The sequence below is a fragment of the Parasteatoda tepidariorum genome, chromosome 6, assembly GCF_982258835.1.
Source record: "Parasteatoda tepidariorum strain Cologne lab strain chromosome 6, Ptep-v5.0, whole genome shotgun sequence".
NCBI lineage: Eukaryota > Metazoa > Arthropoda > Arachnida > Araneae > Theridiidae > Parasteatoda > Parasteatoda tepidariorum.
Genome location: NC_141760.1, coordinates 36,051,251 through 36,073,942, shown reverse-complemented (window position 1 = coordinate 36,073,942; position 22,692 = coordinate 36,051,251). Strand labels below are relative to the sequence as shown.

General features: G+C 29.4%; 1 protein-coding gene across 1 annotated transcript in view; it reads left to right on the top strand.

Annotated features, from left to right (window-relative positions):
* Positions 1–22,692, top strand: part of LOC107445427 (zinc finger protein 488) — a 110,919-nt gene that overhangs the window by 21,435 nt on the left and 66,792 nt on the right. Inside the window, exon 2 of the mRNA XM_071178836.2 lies at positions 12,743–12,926. The gene's annotated coding sequence lies outside the window, so the exon portion shown is untranslated. The remainder of the gene's footprint in view (positions 1–12,742; positions 12,927–22,692) is intronic.

Here is a 22,692-nt window from a genome sequence, read left to right as displayed (position 1 = left end):
ATCCGAATGATGTATTTTTCACACATAGTGCCAAAATGTATTTACCAATGTGTTAAGGCTTACCAATCTTTGCCATAGTACTAATTACTCAGTCATAGACCTAATCACGTCGTAATATAAAAATTAATTTCTTCCACTCTCTTTCGTAATTCTAATGATGTAGTCACAGATGGAGCAGATATGTAAGATGATGCTATGATAATAATTACTCAGTCTCAGCCATAAGCGATTAGTGATATATAATTTATTTTTCATCGATTCTATAATCTAAATAACTTATTCCCTTATAGTTAAAAAATGTGTAAGTTAATATTCACCGATCTCTGCTACATTAATAACTAGACATTCACAGTAAAAGTTGAGTCATGATATTTAAATTACTTTTTAATAATATCTTCTATAATCTTAATATACGGTGCCAAAATGTGTAAGTTAAGATTTACCAATCTATTCTACAGTATTAATTATTCAGTCTTTTCTATAATCCGAATGATGTATTTTTCACACATAGTGCCAAAATGTATTTACCAATGTGTTAAGGCTTACCAATCTTTGCCATAGTACTAATTACTCAGTCATAGACCTAATCACGTCGTAATATAAAAATTAATTTCTTCCACTCTCTTTCGTAATTCTAATGATGTAGTCACAGATGGAGCAGATATGTAAGATGATGCTATGATAATAATTACTCAGTCTCAGCCATAAGCGATTAGTGATATATAATTTATTTTTCATCGATTCTATAATCTAAATAACTTATTCCCTTATAGTTAAAAAATGTGTAAGTTAATATTCACCGATCTCTGCTACATTAATAACTAGACATTCACAGTAAAAGTTGAGTCATGATATTTAAATTACTTTTTAATAATATCTTCTATAATCTTAATATACGGTGCCAAAATGTGTAAGTTAAGATTTACCAATCTATTCTACAGTATTAATTATTCAGTCTTTTCTATAATCCGAATGATGTATTTTTCACACATAGTGCCAAAATGTATTTACCAATGTGTTAAGGCTTACCAATCTTTGCCATAGTACTAATTACTCAGTCATAGACCTAATCACGTCGTAATATAAAAATTAATTTCTTCCACTCTCTTTCGTAATTCTAATGATGTAGTCACAGATGGAGCAGATATGTAAGATGATGCTATGATAATAATTACTCAGTCTCAGCCATAAGCGATTAGTGATATATAATTTATTTTTCATCGATTCTATAATCTAAATAACATATTCCCTTATAGTTAAAAAATGTGTAAGTTAATATTCACCGATCTCTGCTATATTAATAACTAGACATTCACAGTAAAAGTTGAGTCATGATATTTAAATTACTTTTTAATAATATCTTCTATAATCTTAATATACGGTGCCAAAATGTGTAAGTTAAGATTTACCAATCTATTCTACAGTATTAATTATTCAGTCTTTTCTATAATCCGAATGATGTATTTTTCACACATAGTGCCAAAATGTATTTACCAATGTGTTAAGGCTTACCAATCTTTAATGATAAAAGTTTTTGCCATAGTACTAATTACTCAGTCATAGACCTAATCACGTCGTAATATAAAAATTAATTTCTTCCACTCTCTTTCGTAATTCTAATGATGTAGTCACAGATGGAGCAGATATGTAAGATGATGCTATGATAATAATTACTCAGTCTCAGCCATAAGCGATTAGTGATATATAATTTATTTTTCATCGATTCTATAATCTAAATAACTTATTCCCTTATAGTTAAAAAATGTGTAAGTTAATATTCACCGATCTCTGCTACATTAATAACTAGACATTCACAGTAAAAGTTGAGTCATGATATTTAAATTACTTTTTAATAATATCTTCTATAATCTTAATATACGGTGCCAAAATGTGTAAGTTAAGATTTACCAATCTATTCTACAGTATTAATTATTCAGTCTTTTCTATAATCCGAATGATGTATTTTTCACACATAGTGCCAAAATGTATTTACCAATGTGTTAAGGCTTACCAATCTTTGCCATAGTACTAATTACTCAGTCATAGACCTAATCACGTCGTAATATAAAAATTAATTTCTTCCACTCTCTTTCGTAATTCTAATGATGTAGTCACAGATGGAGCAGATATGTAAGATGATGCTATGATAATAATTACTCAGTCTCAGCCATAAGCGATTAGTGATATATAATTTATTTTTCATCGATTCTATAATCTAAATAACTTATTCCCTTATAGTTAAAAAATGTGTAAGTTAATATTCACCGATCTCTGCTACATTAATAACTAGACATTCACAGTAAAAGTTGAGTCATGATATTTAAATTACTTTTTAATAATATCTTCTATAATCTTAATATACGGTGCCAAAATGTGTAAGTTAAGATTTACCAATCTATTCTACAGTATTAATTATTCAGTCTTTTCTATAATCCGAATGATGTATTTTTCACACATAGTGCCAAAATGTATTTACCAATGTGTTAAGGCTTACCAATCTTTGCCATAGTACTAATTACTCAGTCATAGACCTAATCACGTCGTAATATAAAAATTAATTTCTTCCACTCTCTTTCGTAATTCTAATGATGTAGTCACAGATGGAGCAGATATGTAAGATGATGCTATGATAATAATTACTCAGTCTCAGCCATAAGCGATTAGTGATATATAATTTATTTTTCATCGATTCTATAATCTAAATAACATATTCCCTTATAGTTAAAAAATGTGTAAGTTAATATTCACCGATCTCTGCTATATTAATAACTAGACATTCACAGTAAAAGTTGAGTCATGATATTTAAATTACTTTTTAATAATATCTTCTATAATCTTAATATACGGTGCCAAAATGTGTAAGTTAAGATTTACCAATCTATTCTACAGTATTAATTATTCAGTCTTTTCTATAATCCGAATGATGTATTTTTCACACATAGTGCCAAAATGTATTTACCAATGTGTTAAGGCTTACCAATCTTTGCCATAGTACTAATTACTCAGTCATAGACCTAATCACGTCGTAATATAAAAATTAATTTCTTCCACTCTCTTTCGTAATTCTAATGATGTAGTCACAGATGGAGCAGATATGTAAGATGATGCTATGATAATAATTACTCAGTCTCAGCCATAAGCGATTAGTGATATATAATTTATTTTTCATCGATTCTATAATCTAAATAACTTATTCCCTTATAGTTAAAAAATGTGTAAGTTAATATTCACCGATCTCTGCTACATTAATAACTAGACATTCACAGTAAAAGTTGAGTCATGATATTTAAATTACTTTTTAATAATATCTTCTATAATCTTAATATACGGTGCCAAAATGTGTAAGTTAAGATTTACCAATCTATTCTACAGTATTAATTATTCAGTCTTTTCTATAATCCGAATGATGTATTTTTCACACATAGTGCCAAAATGTATTTACCAATGTGTTAAGGCTTACCAATCTTTGCCATAGTACTAATTACTCAGTCATAGACCTAATCACGTCGTAATATAAAAATTAATTTCTTCCACTCTCTTTCGTAATTCTAATGATGTAGTCACAGATGGAGCAGATATGTAAGATGATGCTATGATAATAATTACTCAGTCTCAGCCATAAGCGATTAGTGATATATAATTTATTTTTCATCGATTCTATAATCTAAATAACTTATTCCCTTATAGTTAAAAAATGTGTAAGTTAATATTCACCGATCTCTGCTACATTAATAACTAGACATTCACAGTAAAAGTTGAGTCATGATATTTAAATTACTTTTTAATAATATCTTCTATAATCTTAATATACGGTGCCAAAATGTGTAAGTTAAGATTTACCAATCTATTCTACAGTATTAATTATTCAGTCTTTTCTATAATCCGAATGATGTATTTTTCACACATAGTGCCAAAATGTATTTACCAATGTGTTAAGGCTTACCAATCTTTGCCATAGTACTAATTACTCAGTCATAGACCTAATCACGTCGTAATATAAAAATTAATTTCTTCCACTCTCTTTCGTAATTCTAATGATGTAGTCACAGATGGAGCAGATATGTAAGATGATGCTATGATAATAATTACTCAGTCTCAGCCATAAGCGATTAGTGATATATAATTTATTTTTCATCGATTCTATAATCTAAATAACTTATTCCCTTATAGTTAAAAAATGTGTAAGTTAATATTCACCGATCTCTGCTACATTAATAACTAGACATTCACAGTAAAAGTTGAGTCATGATATTTAAATTACTTTTTAATAATATCTTCTATAATCTTAATATACGGTGCCAAAATGTGTAAGTTAAGATTTACCAATCTATTCTACAGTATTAATTATTCAGTCTTTTCTATAATCCGAATGATGTATTTTTCACACATAGTGCCAAAATGTATTTACCAATGTGTTAAGGCTTACCAATCTTTGCCATAGTACTAATTACTCAGTCATAGACCTAATCACGTCGTAATATAAAAATTAATTTCTTCCACTCTCTTTCGTAATTCTAATGATGTAGTCACAGATGGAGCAGATATGTAAGATGATGCTATGATAATAATTACTCAGTCTCAGCCATAAGCGATTAGTGATATATAATTTATTTTTCATCGATTCTATAATCTAAATAACTTATTCCCTTATAGTTAAAAAATGTGTAAGTTAATATTCACCGATCTCTGCTACATTAATAACTAGACATTCACAGTAAAAGTTGAGTCATGATATTTAAATTACTTTTTAATAATATCTTCTATAATCTTAATATACGGTGCCAAAATGTGTAAGTTAAGATTTACCAGTCTATTCTACAGTATTAATTATTCAGTCACAGTCAAAATCACGTCGCGATATGAAAGTTAATTCTTTCCAATCTCTTAAATAATTATTATCAGTCAAAAACTCAATATAGATTGCAAATTCACTTTTAAAATTACAAACTTGCATTTATAAAATGAATTTTGAAAGTTGAAAAAGGAAGTTAGAAAATTTATTATCAAAACTAATGAAATTAAGGAAAAATACAATCACACTAAATACCATATCTAAAAATTATTTTCTTTGTGTGTCTAACAAAAAAATTTTTTATTGCGTGACGAAATAAACTTCAACCGAACACTGCAAAAATGATGCTTGAAAAATTCACTTAGAAAAAAAATTCTCCCGAAATAATAATAACATGTAAGAATAAGTTGATAACGATATCTAAATGATTAAAAAGGTGTCAAAGTGTTTCAATTAGAAAGCAATGGAAAAGTAGTTGAATGAAGTTTCATTTTAATTCTTATCTATTCACTATCATTTCATTAATCAAATCAAAAGAAAACATTTTATTAAAGTGAAGGAGAAAAATTATTGATTTCTATGAAAGTAATATCCTTATTGTAATGTTATAACGTAAAAATATCATTAATGGTTAATGGGAATTGTATATTGTAGACTACAAAATATTGAATTATTTTTCATTTTTTACACTGTTTTAAAAGTAGTTCAAGCATTAACGTATTAAAGAAAAAATTCATTAAATGAACTAATTCCTTAAAAATAATTTCAATCCTAAGTGCCTCTGGTTTTTTTAAACATAAAATAAACGTTACAGGAGACTTCAAACTACTACATTAAACTACTGTAACATAGTGGATCACCAATTTAAATGGACATTTTTTTCCATTTATAAAACTGACTTATTTCTTTTTAAGAAAAATAAAGAAATCTAAACTTTTAAAAACTGGTAAAAGTGGACCAAGGATACAATGATTAAAAATGATTTTATCTTTCTCTTATGAAATCCGCTTATAAATTATAAGTCTTATCTCTTATAAATTATAAGAGCCACCGCCATTATTTTGGGCATTCAACTTAATGTTACTTTTTGTTTTGTGGCTCAAAAATTATAAAACTTAAAAACTTAAAAATTGCGAAGTTGTGTAGAGAAATGTACAAGAAATTTGATGAAAGGAAAATTATCAGAATAAGGGAGAATATGATTCGATTGTTAGACATTTATTTAATCCTCCATTTTAAATAAACAATAGAAGTGAAGCAATAGAAGTAATAGAGATTATTACTATTCTATTTAGTGGAAGGTATAGGAATGCAAAGGGTAAAACTACTAAGAAATGATAGAATGAATGATCATTCTGGTAATTTTCTGGTAATATCATTTTGGTAATTTTATCGCGATATTTAAGAGCATGGTATAAAAGTAATTAATATGGTTGAATTTATTTTCAGTTTCATATTTTTACTAAATCTGTGGCAATAAGAACTGTAATTTTAAAAACCAGAATTTTTTGTAAACCATTACCACAAGGAAAGGAAAAATGACTAAATTAATGATTTACATACATTTTCGGTTTAACAGCCAGAATTATGGTGCTTTTTTTATTTTTACACATAAAGTAGGGTAATTTTGCCTTGAACTGTTTTCTCCGTATATGTTTACAGCAAAATTATCATTTGGTTTTATTTATTTATCCACGTGTTTTTTTTCCTAGAATTAAGCGAAATTTCAAGCAGTTAAAAAACATAAATTCTTTTCCATATGGCTTAATTCCTCATAGTCATACAATTTTTAATTTAAAAATGTACATTATACAGTACTATTATTATTTTATAACTGAGAGCATGGAAATTTGAGATATGAATTTAAATAAATGCTTATTTTTGGAGTGATACATTGTACTCAGAGGTTTACTGTGTCCTATTTTTCTCTCCTGGGTTTCTCTTTAAACTATACAACAAAATATTGCATAAAGAGTTACCACTTACAACGTGTTTTATTGTTAGTAGTAGATAAAGAAAATGCTTTCTTCTCAAAACCATACTATCACTTTAGTTGGAGAACAATTTGTAACAAAATATGTAACAAATTTCTTAAACTAACAAATTTTTCCATATCTTTTAAACTGTTAAACATGCAGATGACGAATTTTCCCAGAAATCAATCTCAACCAAACGCAAATTAAGAGCTTTAATTGTTCAAAAAGATTTATTTTCCTCACAGTTTTTAATCTTTCTTCAATTGGATTCTAGCAGAAACCACTTACTTTCACACACATATTGATTTTCTCTTTATTTTTTCCCCCATTAGAAACAAAGTTCTTCAACCACATGGAATTAAAATTAAATATTCATCTGTGAAGAGATGCGGATTGGGTTTTTTTTCCCTACGTGAACAACTTATACATTGTGTTGATATTCCCTCTCCATGCCGGAATCCGCTCATCGTATTCCAGAAAATCCCATGGATCGGGAAAAACGGGAGATGATGGGGAGGTGGAAGCGCTTTTAAAATACCCGGAAATTCTCCGCCAAAGATCAAAACTTGCGGAAAGTGTATCTCCACGCCAGGGTGAACATTGAAGGGCGCTTCTTAATTTCGGAAACATTTATTCACGATCAATAAGGAAACAGGATGAAACACAGCATCTTATACTCTAATGCGAACTGCATGTAAAATGACATGTGTAAAGCGCACAAGAAGGGGGAGGGAAGAGAAATAACATGCCCACCGATCAGTTCAGACGATAGGAGGGAAAGTGATTTAAGATTTGAATCATGAAAGTTAGTAAAAAAGTAATTCTTAAAATTATTTTTTATTTTACTTCATTATTTTACTAATCGGTGTTGAACTGCTAACCCAATTTTGGGCTTGCGACTGTCAATGTTCAACTTCGTAGCCTTGTAATTTTGAACCCAATCCGGAAGTCAACTGGATCAAGCATAGAGACAAACTAACATTCGTATAGGTATTTTCTATGAAGCTAATACATACTTCCTTATACGAAGAGGAAAACCACGAAATCATCCCACGCTAGTCTGACCACAAGGGAATTCCAATCCATGATTCTTCCACCGCTGCGGATATTTTGCGTCAGAACTATGGTCGGTGAGAGCTAGGATTAGAATTCGTACCTCTCTAGGTTTCGAATCTGGATCAGTTCATTGAAGGCGAGTGCTCTATCTTCTAAGCACCACAGCTTTTCTTTCAAATTGCTTCATGAAGTTAGGGCTAAAACAGTATATCCATCCATGTGAAGATAGGGAAAACTTTATGTTATTCCCAACATAGTTTGAATTCCTATTAATGGTTTGAGTTTTCATCTGCAAAAATTATTTAGAAATGCATTTCATGTATCGATCTTGTTTTGCGGGAATCATTCCCTATTTTGAAAAATTCCAATAATTTAGTTCAAGATATTTCTAGTTTTCCATCGTTTCCCAATGTTAGGAAAATCTGTTACAATTTTGTTTTTATATCTTGTATCTTGTTTTTTCCCTACTTTTAAAGCTTTGTACAAAATTGTTTCTTTTCCCTTATTGGCTCAAGCACCCAGCTGTTGGTTTTCTGGTTACTTCTTTTCCGTTATTTTATGTTTAAACACTGAAGAATGTTCTTGTTTGAACTACAGTACGTTTATTTCTATACTTTTTTGTGCTATATTCACGCGGTTTTGCTTTATTCACCATATATCTATTGTTTAAGGTTGTTTAATGGTTAATAATAAATGCATTGCTTCGGAAGAAGGGAAAATAACTTACAATAGTAGCAACATAATTTATGAAGGTTCTATTTGAGTAGCAAACCAACCTTTCTTGTTATAAAAGATGAGTTAACCTCATTTTCTCGTTCGTACAAATCATTTCTAAAATGTTTGAAAACTGGTGCACTTTCTGATTTTCGTCTTTTATGAACAAACAGCACTCCAAATAGGCACAAAAAGGAATTTCCTTCATTTATTTAATTTAAAGGCCTTGCATTCTATATTGAACAAAAACACAAAGTTGCTTTTTAAATTTGTTTCATTAATCTCTTAAGGATATTTTATTGAGCATTATTCATATTAAAAGTGGTTTAAATCTGTACTAATAAAATATTAATTTGCTAATTTTAAAATATGGCAAGTAGCATTTTAGAACATTAGAAGCAGAAGAAACCCAACTTCAACGCATAAACAGAACATGAGGCTTTTATTTTTATTATTCAAAAGCTTGAAGAAGAATTCAACACTTTTAAGTTTATTGCTAACCATAGCAATAAGAATGTCAAAAATGTTTCTTTTTAAATATTACTTAACATGTTATTTCTTTTAGCTTTTTTAATTATTTCATACAGATTGATAGTTTGCCAAATAAATTTTTTTCTCGCAATGATTAACAGTTTGCAGATCATGATATTGACATTAACTTGACCACAAACATTTTCATGCAAATCACTATAAGTTCAGAATAATATGGTATAACATAAAGTTCACAATTATTTAAAAAAGCTTGTGAGTACATAAAAGCATAGAATATGATTTTCCAAGTAATGAAATTGTTTGAGAATAATAGTATCAATAGTATCTTAAAGTATCAATAATAATGTTGTTACAAACTGTGTAAAAAAATGTAGCGGATTTTATCGAATCCCCCAAAAAATCTACTTGACTTAATGAAAGAGAATTGCAAATAAATATTTATTTTAGGACGTCTCTCTTATGCTCTTTTCATTATGAAATAAAACATAATATTTTAATATTACATTTTTTAAAAATATTTCACAGTTCAGAATATAATCGTTGAAATAACCAATGACGCCTATTTTCTAATGCTTTTACTCTTTAATTCCCAAATAAAAAGTGTTAAATATTTACTTGTAATCGTCTTAAACAGTGCATTAAATTATTTAATACTGTATTGAATGTCCGAAATTAAGCTGAAAAATTACGTTATCTATCTATATTAAATTATGAAAATAGAATTAAGTAAAAATTAAAAACAAAATTTAATTTAAAACCAATGAGTCAAAATGGAAAATCATTAAAAAACAGCTAAAACCAAAATTGTCTTAATTAAACTATATAAAAAAATGGGAGAATTTAAATACTACCAAAACGAAATCTAAAGATGCGCGTTTTAGCGAAAACGGCACTCTATACATTTTTGAAGACGTAACTGAGACATTTCGAAGAATAATTTCGAAGAAACGGCATCAAGAGACTATACATGCGTATCTTCAGATTTCGTTTTGCTTGTATTAAAATTCTAGCATTTTTATTTGTATTATCTATCTATAAGTATTTTGATAACTGTTATTGAGGGAGAAAATGAAATGTATTCATAGACTACAGTTTGTTGAACCCCCACAATCTAAAGATCTTCAAGACATGACACGAAATGTCTCAGTTATCAAATAGTTATCAAACAATGACAGTCCGCGCATAACAGCTAGTCGTGTTTGTTTTCACTTTGATATGATAAAACAAGTTACTTCACCAATTTTAGACAGGTGTTTCCCCCCTTTATTCGGCTGTCCAACTCATTCAATAGATTATCGATGGGATTCATATCTGGAACCAGGGCTGGTTGGTCAATTTGGTCACCAAACCCATCCAATCGAGCAGCTGTAGCTCAGGGGGTAGAGCTTTCGCCTCCCAATAAAGTGAACCAGATTCGAATCCCAGTGGTGTCTGGTTGATACGAATTATGCTCCTGGCTCGCACCGACCACAGCCAACACCTCCTAGAAGAACGAAGGCCTCAGCACGGATCAATTTAGTAGTCCGACGCAACGAACATAAACTGCGCAGTCGATGAAAAAGAAGAAAGGTGTCACTACGTTTGGACTACTAAGTTGCGCAGTGGTGGAAAATACGAAAGATGTCATTACGTTTGGACTACTAAAGGATCCAATTTCTTGTTTATGGTAACCCGTGATAAGGCCTTCTCTTTTCTAGGAGGTATTGCCACAGCACTACCGTAAAATGATGAATTTATGGCAATATATTGATGATTTATACTACTGATTTGCATGATGAATTAATTGCTAAATTAACTGGAATATTAAATAATACATCAACTTAGAGCTTAATTATTAAATGAATATCTTATAAAACTAAAAACTGTTCATAAATAAATTAATTAAAACTTCTCATATTTCAATGCAGTGCGAGAAAACTGTAGTAAACAAGAAAACTGTAATAAATTAAATTTAATAAAGGCTGAAATAAAATCTGTACCAACGTTTGAATGAAAAATTAAGTTTTATAAGTCTTAATTTTTCGCTGACTTATTTCATTATTTCTGTGAGGGATCTAAATCTGTGTTGAGAAGAGAAGGGAGAATGAACAACTCAATAAATATCTCTCGCTACTCGTATGAATCCGTAAGCAATGCGAGACCAGCCGACCATGAACTTCCATCCTTCTCTCTCGCCAAGGGTTGTTCATCTTCATTTTTTTTCAAACTTTCCCCTTGCGCCCACTAAATCTATTTTGGCTGCACTCAATGGCTTAGTTTTGGCGTTATTTTTCTTTTATTCAAATGTGTTGATATAATCGGTAGATGACACATATTTTTACCAAGAAAATATATCATTAAGTGATTATGAAATGATGTAAATAAAAGATCAAAATATTTAAGTCTTGAAAAATTAAAGATTTTTTTTAAAACTACAAATTTTTTTCAAGTTTCAATCCATGATTTAAAATGAAATAAATGAAGAAAAAAAAGAATTCTCTAAATTTATGATGCCCATGATGTGAACTGCGTACTAAATTTTATTTAATTTTTTTACATTTATTATTTTTGTTACTAATAGTGATCAGTTTCTTGTTCTTAAAATTTAATTTAATACCAGGTAATGTTTAAAATAAATTCATTTTTTCCTTGCTTAAAAATTGATAGATTTTTCATCGCGCTATAAATTATTCGACCTAATTTTATTTTGGTATAATATTTATAACTTCATACTTCTAATTGCACGAATCCTTAGGAGAGTTAAAAATATATCGTACAAATCTCGATATTTTAAAGAAGTTTAATAGTATCTCATTGTATTCGTTAAGCAATTTTTGGTAAAAAAATTTTTAAAAAGGAATTTTTCTTCGGTCTAACATTTTTTTAAGAATATTTTGTCGAAAAACGAAATTTATATTTTAATTTGGCATTTATTCTTTTACATCTACATAGAAAAAGAAGCATTTTAAAAGAGCTTGGAAGCTTCATTTATTACTGGCTCCGCACACCGGTTTCCTTAATTGCTACTTATTCGTCATTGAAAATATCTACCTTTCTCTACTCTCTAAGAATTACTAATTCTTCTACATATTCTTTTCCATTAATTTTTCACTTTCTTTCTTCTACTTTTTTGTTACTTTCGATAGAAACTTAAGCACAGATCTTAAAATAAAAATTTCAAGAGACATAAAGAAATTTTGCTGCAATAATGAATAAATAGTCATTATCTGAAGTAGAAGAAGTAAGAAAATATTTTTGAAAAAAAAAAACTTAAAAATTGCAATAATTTTCAAATAAATTAGATTTTTTTTGAAAAAAATCGTGTAATCATGCGAAATAATGAAAAAGTTTATGAATAAAAAATGGCTTGTTAGCAAGTGAAATTACTATTCTATAGTTGCAACAAATTTAATAGCATAATTATCGTACTAATATGCGAATGTTAAATTTATTTATTTCATCGTAATTCTTGTACATTTTTCTACGCACCTTCATAATTTTAAACTTCTTTGTGTTTGCTTCTCAAAACAAAATATAACGAAAAGTTGAACATTCAAAAGCAACAGCGGTGGCGTCACTTTTTAATCTAGAAGAACTATTAAAATGCATTTGGATTATTAATTGAGTAAAATTCAATTTAAAATAGTCTATGAAACACTCGGTAAATCTTTAACCGGAATTTAGTGCTAAGTTTCTCCTTATCCCAAAGTAATGAAAAATCATTTTATTTTAGTTACACCATAAATTATGATGTTTGATCAAGAAATACTACCTACGGCACCAAAATTTGGTAAAAGACACAAAACTTTGATGATGATTCTAAACTGAACGATATTAGTTTACAACGCCATGTTTTCCTTACAACTCTGTGTATCGGGGAGATTAATGCATGTTGTTTCAAGTATCAACTTATTCAGGTATGTAAATGTCTTATTTGCATTAATTAAAGTTCATATCTTTTATGTTGCCTTTTTAAATTTAGTTGGTGGTATAAAATGGTTCGAGGTATATCATAAAATAACCTACTTACTAAAAATAGTTTTGTTACGTTAAATCTCAACCTTGGTCTGCATTTGAGCGCTTTAAAAATACCTAATATAGGTGCAACCTTTTTCTGCTTTTATAAGAGAAAATGTGTGTTTTGTTTCTTCAAAAAACACCTACTTTTGGTGCAACCTTTTACTGATATTTGAAGCTAAGGAAAATACCAAAATATGGTAAAATTGAGCTCTATTTCATGTAGCCAGCAAATGAAGACCAATTTTTGGTACAACGTGTTTCGGCATTTTTAACAGTATATGTCCATAAAATAGGTTTTAAAATATGATTTGAATATTTGTTAAGCGATAAGCCTTCCTTTTTGGCGTGCTTCTCTCGCCTTCTCTTCTGAAAATGTCTAAAAGCGGATTTTGTTCTCCTCTTCCTCACTAATCCTGACATCAGAAAAGGGCAGCTGGCTTTTTTCACTCGATCTTACACTTTTCAAGCTGCCTTTTCTCAAGCTGCTTACACATGCTACGCTTCATATATTCATGGTAGATAGATATTTGTCGCGGTAAAGAAGCTTTTGATTAGGCTTTTTGATTTTACGTTATACTTAAATTTCTCTGAATGAAAATGTGAAAATTACTTTTTAAACATTTATTTTTTTATCAATAAAGGGTTTAAGAATGTTTTTCGAAGGTTCTGTTGTAATATGAAATGATGCTCTTTTGCGAATATTATGTCATTTTTAAACTGCTGTGAGCTTGCAACTATTACCAATGACTGTTAGGCGGGGCCTGAACTAGCAATTAGGTTAGGGGCCCTAGGCACAAAACTGTCAGGGGCCCCTGTTCGTTACTTTAAATGAAATTTACCTACAGTTTACCTATTGTTTAATTATGAAGTGTTATAAAATTGTTTATAACATAAGTAAATTACGATTCATAATTCTAATAGACAATTCTTAAGGTAAAACACAAAAAGAAATTATTTGTAGCATTTAAAAGGCCCCAAGAAGAGGAAGGGGGGTCTGGACCTGGACCTCTCAGGCCTTATGATAAATCAGGCACTGCTCTTGGTCAAGTTTAACTTATCTAAAGCAAAGCACAGTCTACGCATATTTGGAAAATGGTGAAACGTCAATATGGGAAAGGCGTCTATGGTCCAATTTTTTAATAATTAAAAACTTACTCTAATGCTGCATTGCCTGAACTCATAAAAATATTCAAAAACTGAGAATGAGGCAGTGATTTTGATAATTTTCATCTAGGTGGAAAAATGTCTCCAACATTGGTGATTTCTAAAAAATTTAATAACTTTCGAAATATTTAAATTATTCGTCTGTTATAATGTCCAAATAATTCTTCACGGCAAGATTATAAATATAATTTGAAATCATCGCATTACTATTCTAAAATTTTTTATCGATAGGTGCCTTAAATCGAAAAGAAGCATAAGTAGTCCTGATGACGGTAATAAACTTCGCTTTTTCAAAATTTTTTTTTGTGTTGTAAGCAATGACTTTTATACATGCTCTGTCTTTCTTGCTTATAATTTGATTCTTCTTGCGTTAGAGTTCGAAAGTTTTTGAAAACCGTTTAAGCAGTTCATGAAAAAAATAAATAAAAACTTAATATGTATTGGGTAGGAATATTTGATTCATCTCACGAAGCACAATTGGTTAAGAAAAAAGAAAATGTTAAATTATCTAAAGAAAAACTACTGAGAAACTAAATTTATTTTATTTAAATTTTAATAAAAAATATATTTAAAAATTAAATAATGAATGCTGCATTATAATGTTCCCTTTATTTTCATCTATGTTACATTTACATCTTTAAGAATTTTAAACTTCGTAGTTTAATAAATAAAAAAACAACAACAAAAAATTACTCTAAATTACTTTTAATTAAATTAATCTATAAAACCACTATCGAAAATTTGACTTCAATAGTAAAGCAAATATACATTAAGCATTAACTCTTCAAGTCCGAGGTGCAGTTTTCAAAAAAATAATTATTAATAAAATTTATAGGAATAAATAATACTTTTTTTTAGGTTGAAAGTCTTAAAAATAATTAATAAATTTTTCTAAAAAATTTTCTGCTATGTTTATGAAAGTAAAAATTACATCAGAAATTTAACCATAATGGTAATGCAAATATACATTAACCATTAACAAATCAAATTGAAGACGAAATTTTTGCTTTTTGGGAATAAATTTCTTAAAATTAGAATAAAAATATAAAAGCCAAATGTCACGGGAAAATCCAAGAAAAACAACATTTTCAATACTTTATATACTTAGCCTGTTTAGAAATCGTAAACAAAATAATTAATAAGCAAACAAATTTACTATATTCTTATGAATATTGATAAAACTACTTTAAAATCGGATTTGAGCTTAATAAAAGGATGACAACCTTTATTAAAATCTACTTTATACTACTTTATACTATCAACCTACTTTATACGTGGATTTATTGATGAAATGTCCAAAAATTAAGTATTCAAAAATTAACTTATTTTTAAATATTATTCCTAAAAATAATTACTACGAGCTGAAACAAATATGTCCTTAAAAAGGGACACTAAGAATTAATGTAAATATTAAGAAAAAGGTGCTTCGATTAGATAATATTCAGTTAATATGTGCGCTTTAATTCGTTAAAGTAAAACCAGGTTATTAGAACTTTAGTTAAATATCCAATAATAACTCTAAATATTTTGTTTGTAATTTAATTATAAAAGGACGATTTATGTAAAAACGTGTAAACAATCCGGCAATCTCTGAGTTTTCAATTAATTTATATGGCTTAAGGTCAATGCCCTGCTCATTGAAACAGTTGTTTTCTTTTGCTTGAGGTCAAAGTTAATTCCAGTAAACAGCAAACGGGTGTTACCAATACAAACGTCTGGATGACAACGACAGCAACAGAGTGATCAAATAGCTATGATGCAACTAGATTGCCTCTTTGTCTATTTAACATTGCTTCTCATGAATTTAATGCTTATAGCAATAAGAATTTTTTAGGAGATAAGCAATTACATTACATCGCGCTTACATGCAATGTAATGATATGGAAAATTCAGTACATCAGCAAAAATGATGGTAAATGGGTTTTACAATATGTACATTAATGTTGGTTTCTATTGTAAGAAATAAAATAAGTAAATTAATAAAATATAGTTAATTAATACTAATCTTTTTGACATTGCGGATATTTTTAGTGCAAATGTCATTCATAGTTATTAAAACAGTTATGGACCTAGAGAAAGAAAAAAATCCCGGTAAAATTACCGTAATGTATGATAATAACATTTCTGGTACAAAAAATGATTCTGTTCGTATGTTAACGGTTAGCCGGAAATTCTGATATTCAAAATTATAGTTCTTATTAACACATATTTAGTACAAATATAAAACTGAAAAGTAAATTTAATAGAATAAATAATTTTTATGCCATGTACTGAAGTATCATGGTAAAATTACCAAATTTTGTCACATCTACTAAATTTTATCATATACTGTAAAACTATATTTTATTGTTAATTTTGCCAATATCCTTACGTAAGCTCTTCTCTAAAAACTATCAAGCTTTTTGGTGTTTCCAAAGAGTCAGAAGCACTGTCAATTTTACCATATTCTGGTAGTTTCGAACATACATATTTTCTCAATGTCGAACTCCTAAGTCATTAGCATCAATCAGTGTTTTCAAAAATATTTCTGATAATACTGTTAGCAAGTGGAATATGGATCGAACAACACAAAAATAATTTTCGGAAACAATACTCAACAATTAGTTGGAATTTATGAAAAGCGAATATGTTGTAAAATGAATATGTTCTAAGTGTGTGGTATTAAGAATTATAATTTTGAAAACTGGAATTGAAATTTTGGGAATAATTTTTACATGAATGGAAGAATCCGCAAAGAAATATCGTAAATTTACGTACTATTTTGGCTTTATTAATCTGAAATATGTTTTTTTTCCCAGAAATGCAGTAACCCTACCGTACTGTAATTTCAACAGGAAATTTTTTTCGCGCCTATACTTAATTAACTTTTAAATTCTATATGATTTCTAGTACTTTAGCCCAATACCCATGCAGAAAAAACGTCGATTTACTTCAGAAAATAGCTTTGAAAACCTTATACAAGAAACCTGGAGAACTTATGTCTATAGTGACATCATTTTAAAATAAAACGATCTATCATACCAAAGCTAATAAATCAAGTTTCCATCCCTTTGTGCTATGGATATCATACAATTCTAGTCAGAGTTTCCATTTCATTTTTATCACAACTTCAACAGAGTTGAAAAATTCTATTAAAAAATAGAATCTTACAAACACCCTATGAAAAACCTCGTTACTTAATGAGGCGTATATATCGGTACGCGGGAGGTTTTTCCCTTTTACACATTTCAAAAAGCTTAATGACTCAAAGATAAAAGCATCTGTCCCGTTTTGCGGTGCACCGTTTTGATAAATTTTACAACGCAGTAGAAAATACGGGTAGATTTGTTTAGGATATATTTTGAATTGGCTCAGAAAAATGGTGAATTGTACACTGATTAAAGGCAGGAGTTAAAATTATTTTCGCTGTTAGAACTTTGAAAACACGATGAAGCATGTCATTAAATGAACCTGCTGTCACATTAAAACTCTGTTAGGTTGAATCTGTATTTTCGAACCTGTATGGTCTCGGCATTTCTTGTAAAAAAAACATAATTCTGGTTAATAAAACCAAAATATATGGTCTTTAAACCATACATTCCATGCGATTTATATGGCAACGGTTAACGGGAAATTCTTCGAAATGCTCAGAAATTGTATTTCAAAGCGAAATACAACTCAATGATACTCAATGATATGAAGATTTCCATTCATACAGTTTTTGAAGCGACGAAATACAGTCATGAAATACAGTTTTCGATAAATGGTTTTAATATCGTGCTTTATTATCTAAGGTATCATGATTTAAAAAATTCTACAACAATTACTAAATTTTATCACTAATTATAAACCATGTTTTATTGTTAATTTTACTAAAATTATGACCATAGCGCTTCGGTAAAAATTATCGTGCTTTTCGGTGTTTTCACAGAACCAAAAACCTGACTAATTTTGCCATATTCTGGTAGTTTTGACCATATCTTTTTTCTTAGTGGGTACCTTAATTCGGTAGAAAATTTGCATGTTATTATAGTTCAACCACAATAAATATATTAGGGATTTTCTTATAATTTTTCATAATTGAATTAGCCATTATTTTATAATTGAATATGGAATTGTAGTAAAACATTTGAACTAACGATTTCCTAGTTAAATGTCGTTGAATAATGATGATCAAACTTTTATGAGTTAACTTGGCATCAAATGCATTTTATCGAAGAAGTGAGGATAGTTATTTCATCAATTTGGTAAAATGTTCGCTTGGAATATATACCAGGAAATGGTTACTTCAGAAACGAAGAAAGTTTCGTGAGATTCGAGAAGCCATTTCTTACTGTGTTCTCATTGACATCATTAAAAGAGTTCATCTCGTGATGGTTAAATAATACATTAAATAAAAATAAATACTCTTATGTAACATCCAGTTGTCCATAACCAATACTTGCGCAAACATTTGAAAAGGAAAGATTATTCTTCAAAATGTCCCAGTTATGTCTTAATAAATGTATATAATGAAGCGCGAACCTCTGTTTAAACTCCGTTAAGTCTTCCAAATGCTCACTTCATTTAATTTAGTAACAGTGTGTTAGTTGCCTTTCTATCTTTTTATAATTACCACTTTCACTTCTAAAATCGGCTAAAAGTAAATAAATAAATATATAAATGTATAAAATAAATAAATTAATGAATAACTTGCACCGACCACAGTGCTGACGTAAATTATTCTCAGTGGTAGGCAGATCATGGGTTAGAGTCCCCTTGCCGCAAGGCAAACCGTGTGAGATTTTTGTGGTTTCTCTTTCCTTGTAACGCAAATGGGGGTAAGTTTAATCAAAAAGTCCTTTCAATAGGCAAATTTCTCCCAATGTTTGATCCAGGAGTTCATTTGCATTCTGGGTCGGGTTCAAATTTCAAGGCTATGAAGTTGAACACTGATTGTCGTAAACTCAGAATTGGTTTGGCTGTTCATTGCTGGTTATAAAATTAAATAAAATAAAATAAATAAAATGAAGCAAAATATTTAAGATTGTAATTTTAAAGGCGTTTTAAACTAAATAATAATGTATTTATTTTGCTATGTGCGTGATAATAAAACAGTTGTAATTCAATATTTCATAATATGTGTAAATGGTTTTATATGCCACATGAAATGAGAAATTCATCAATAAAAATTCATAAAATACATTCGCACAAGTTTAAAATGTGGATTTATATAATATTCTTACTAATTGATCTAAAACTATTAGAAGAAAATACTTTCATAAGAATAATAAGTAAAACTTTTCTAACTGAATTAAGTACCTTATTTTTGAAATACTGTAAAAATCATCTTAGAAGGAATTCTCATGAAATAAATTTGTTTTAGCATCTTGTAAGAATTCATTATCCACCAAAATTACATATTTTCTCATGGAAAAAATATTTTACTCCTTTTATTTTAAAGAAAGGAAAAAAACTATTGGAATCATAGTCTGATTTCAAAACTATTCATTCGATGCACAAAAGAATATCTTTTGTGTTTTAGAACATTCCTATTATTGAAAAGACATAAGTAATGCTCCTTTTTTTCATTTCAAATACACGATATGAACATCAAATACTTTTTGTTCCAAACTAAATCGAAGAGCACTTTTCCCATTTTTTTTACTTATCATTTTTATTAAATATATAGAGTCTGGAGGAAAAAAAAACTGGAAAACGATTGGCTCTTTCACTGATATTCGCGTTAAGCCGTTTGAAGAATGTGTCCCTTTGTTCGAGTGGATCGAGTCTTTTTGGAATTTTCAGTTCCTCTTTTTTTAGCGTTATTTTTCTATTTTCAGAACTGTAACGGAAAAAATAAAAAGAACTCAATAGTAGTAGATCGGATTCCATTTTTCTCTGTGGATTTTTTCCTCTTTATTTTATTTTTTATTTTCAGTTTTGAGCGATGAAATGGACCAAATGCATGAAAGGAAGAGGGTGGTTGAAGAGAGCGATAGATTGGGATTCAAGCCTGAAATTGTCATTGTCCTCTCATTTCTTTGAATCGAAGCATATTAGAGAGTTGGTCTCTAATCTTTCTATCCGTTTTCACCCACACGCTCGAAATCTCCGTTTTTCATTCTCTTCCCCTTGACCATTGTATGTTTTCTAGAGTCATTAGAACCTTAAGGGAATGTTCTGAAATTTTCTCTTTTCAAACTGAAGAAATTGGAACGTTTGTTTATGAAATAACAGTACTTAACTTTCAAACCATGAATTTTTCTGTATTTTCTTTTTTTAATGTCAAGCAATACTGATAAATTTAGGCAAGCCTCTCCACTGCTAAAAGATTTCTTCCATAATAAGATATAAAATTATCAGGATAATTTGCCGTAAAAGCAATTAGGTTCTACGTCAATATGCGTTGGGACTTAACAATTACAAAATTCCTCGTCAGCATTTCAGAAACTAACGAATAAAAGATGTTCATTGTGTATGTATTAATTGCATTCACTCTTAGAAATAAAACTCTCATTTATGATGATTCAGCAATTCTTGAGCTGCATTTCCTTAACTAAGAGAATCATTTCGTCAAGAAATCATGTGATTTGTGACGCAACGTGAACTCTCAACTAGAATGACAAAACTAGAATAATGGCTAGGCAATCGAAAAAAAGCGACGGATTAAGCTGACCGGACTGTATGGTAGTCAAGAAGTTGGCTTCATACAGAGAAGATCCGGGGTTTGAATTCCGTGCCGGCATGCGCGTAATTTATCTTTCTGTCCTTGTTGCGTTGTGGCACCCATATGGTGACCACGTAAAAGTGATTATTAGGAAAGTTAGATAGTTAGATAAATTAGGCACTGCGAATTATTTGTTTATTTTCGAAAAAAAAAATATAATGACGAAATATTTGTTTAAATTTTAAGGAAATTCATTTAGTCGAAGAAGTGACGATATTCATATCGTCCCTTTGACGAAATTTTCGCTCGGAGAAATAATTCCGTCAAAAATGAAAAAGTTTGGAGATGCTAGGATCCATTTTGTATAGTATTGCAATAATTGAATTTTCTATTTGAAGCACGCTTTTGTTTGAAAGCATATTTTTTTATGGTAAACTGTAATAAGAATAAAATAGCCTTTAAGCAAACTTTAGTTAACCCTTAATCAACATAACCAAAATCTTCTATCATTGAATATATACCTTCAAAACTTTTCTTTAAAGAAGCATAGAGTTATTTTTAGTTAATAAAAGCTTTTATCCTTTCCTATTTCTAAGATAAAGTCAACAATCGATAGCCGTTTTAATAAGCAACGCCTTTTCTCCGTATGGAATGCTAATTTTTAAAAAGTAGTGGCTTAATGATTCCAAAACGAATTACGTCAATACTGTTTATATGCTTCTTGACATATTAATAGACCATAATTAACTTCGTGCAGGTTATACATTGAGTTGCATTGCAAAAAATTATTAAGTAAATGTTGAGATAATTACATAAATGTAAATGTATAGATAACTCTGATAAGTCTATTTTTCTCTTTAGAAACCTCTTAATAGACCTCTATGCTATTTTATTATACTTCGCATTGTACGACATCCAACACATGCTCTCATATTTTATTTGACAAAATAATAAGTTTCGAGCAATATTCGGTTAAAAAAATAAAACCATGCCGTGACTGCCCATTGTGAGTCTTGTTCACTGAAATTATGGCTCTAAAATTTCGTGACCAACTCCATGATCTTCTAAATGCGGTCAGCAATAAGTATCAGCCATTTATAATTTTCCTACCTGTTAGAACATATAGATCTGAGACTGAGTGGTATTCGAGTCGTCACTGGAGATTGAACTCCGGTCCTTTACCATGACTGTTTAGTGCCTTAACCACTACGCCATCTCTTCTCTTTAGACGTTTTGGTACGTTTTATATTAAGTAATAAATTTATGTATACGTTCACCGAAATAATAGAATCATTGATTGCTAAATGGGCATGTAATCTCTTATATTAATTTTTATTCCCAATTAGAAAGAAAATAGAAACAAAAAAGAGAAGAAAAATCAGGACTAAAGTCGCACCAGGTACATGCAAGCACACACATCACCCAATCATGGCTAAGAACCTAGCTCCATTTTTTCGGCAATGGTTGGTAGAATGTCACACAATTCTGACCCTATTCAGGTGACGTGGACAGTGCCTGAGGTGGTACGCTTCGCTCCAAACTTCCACATTACAACCAACGAGAGGATTTTTAGACACAACAGATTTACCTTGCATCTTGCTGCTTTCAAAGGCTGGTTGTTTTGTCAGTTGCCAGGATCGTACTCACTACCTTCCGCTCTCCAACCAGAGGTGGGTGTGACACCTAAACCGACAGCGTCTCCTGAGAGCAGGCTCTAAATAAAGATTACTTATTTTACCTGATACTAATCACTCGATTGAGTTCAATCAGATCAGAAAAAATTTACTAACTCTGTATAGACCATATTTTATATGATCAGATAGCCTTTAATTTCTTTGAAATCTGAATTCAAATGTTATAAAATGTCCATA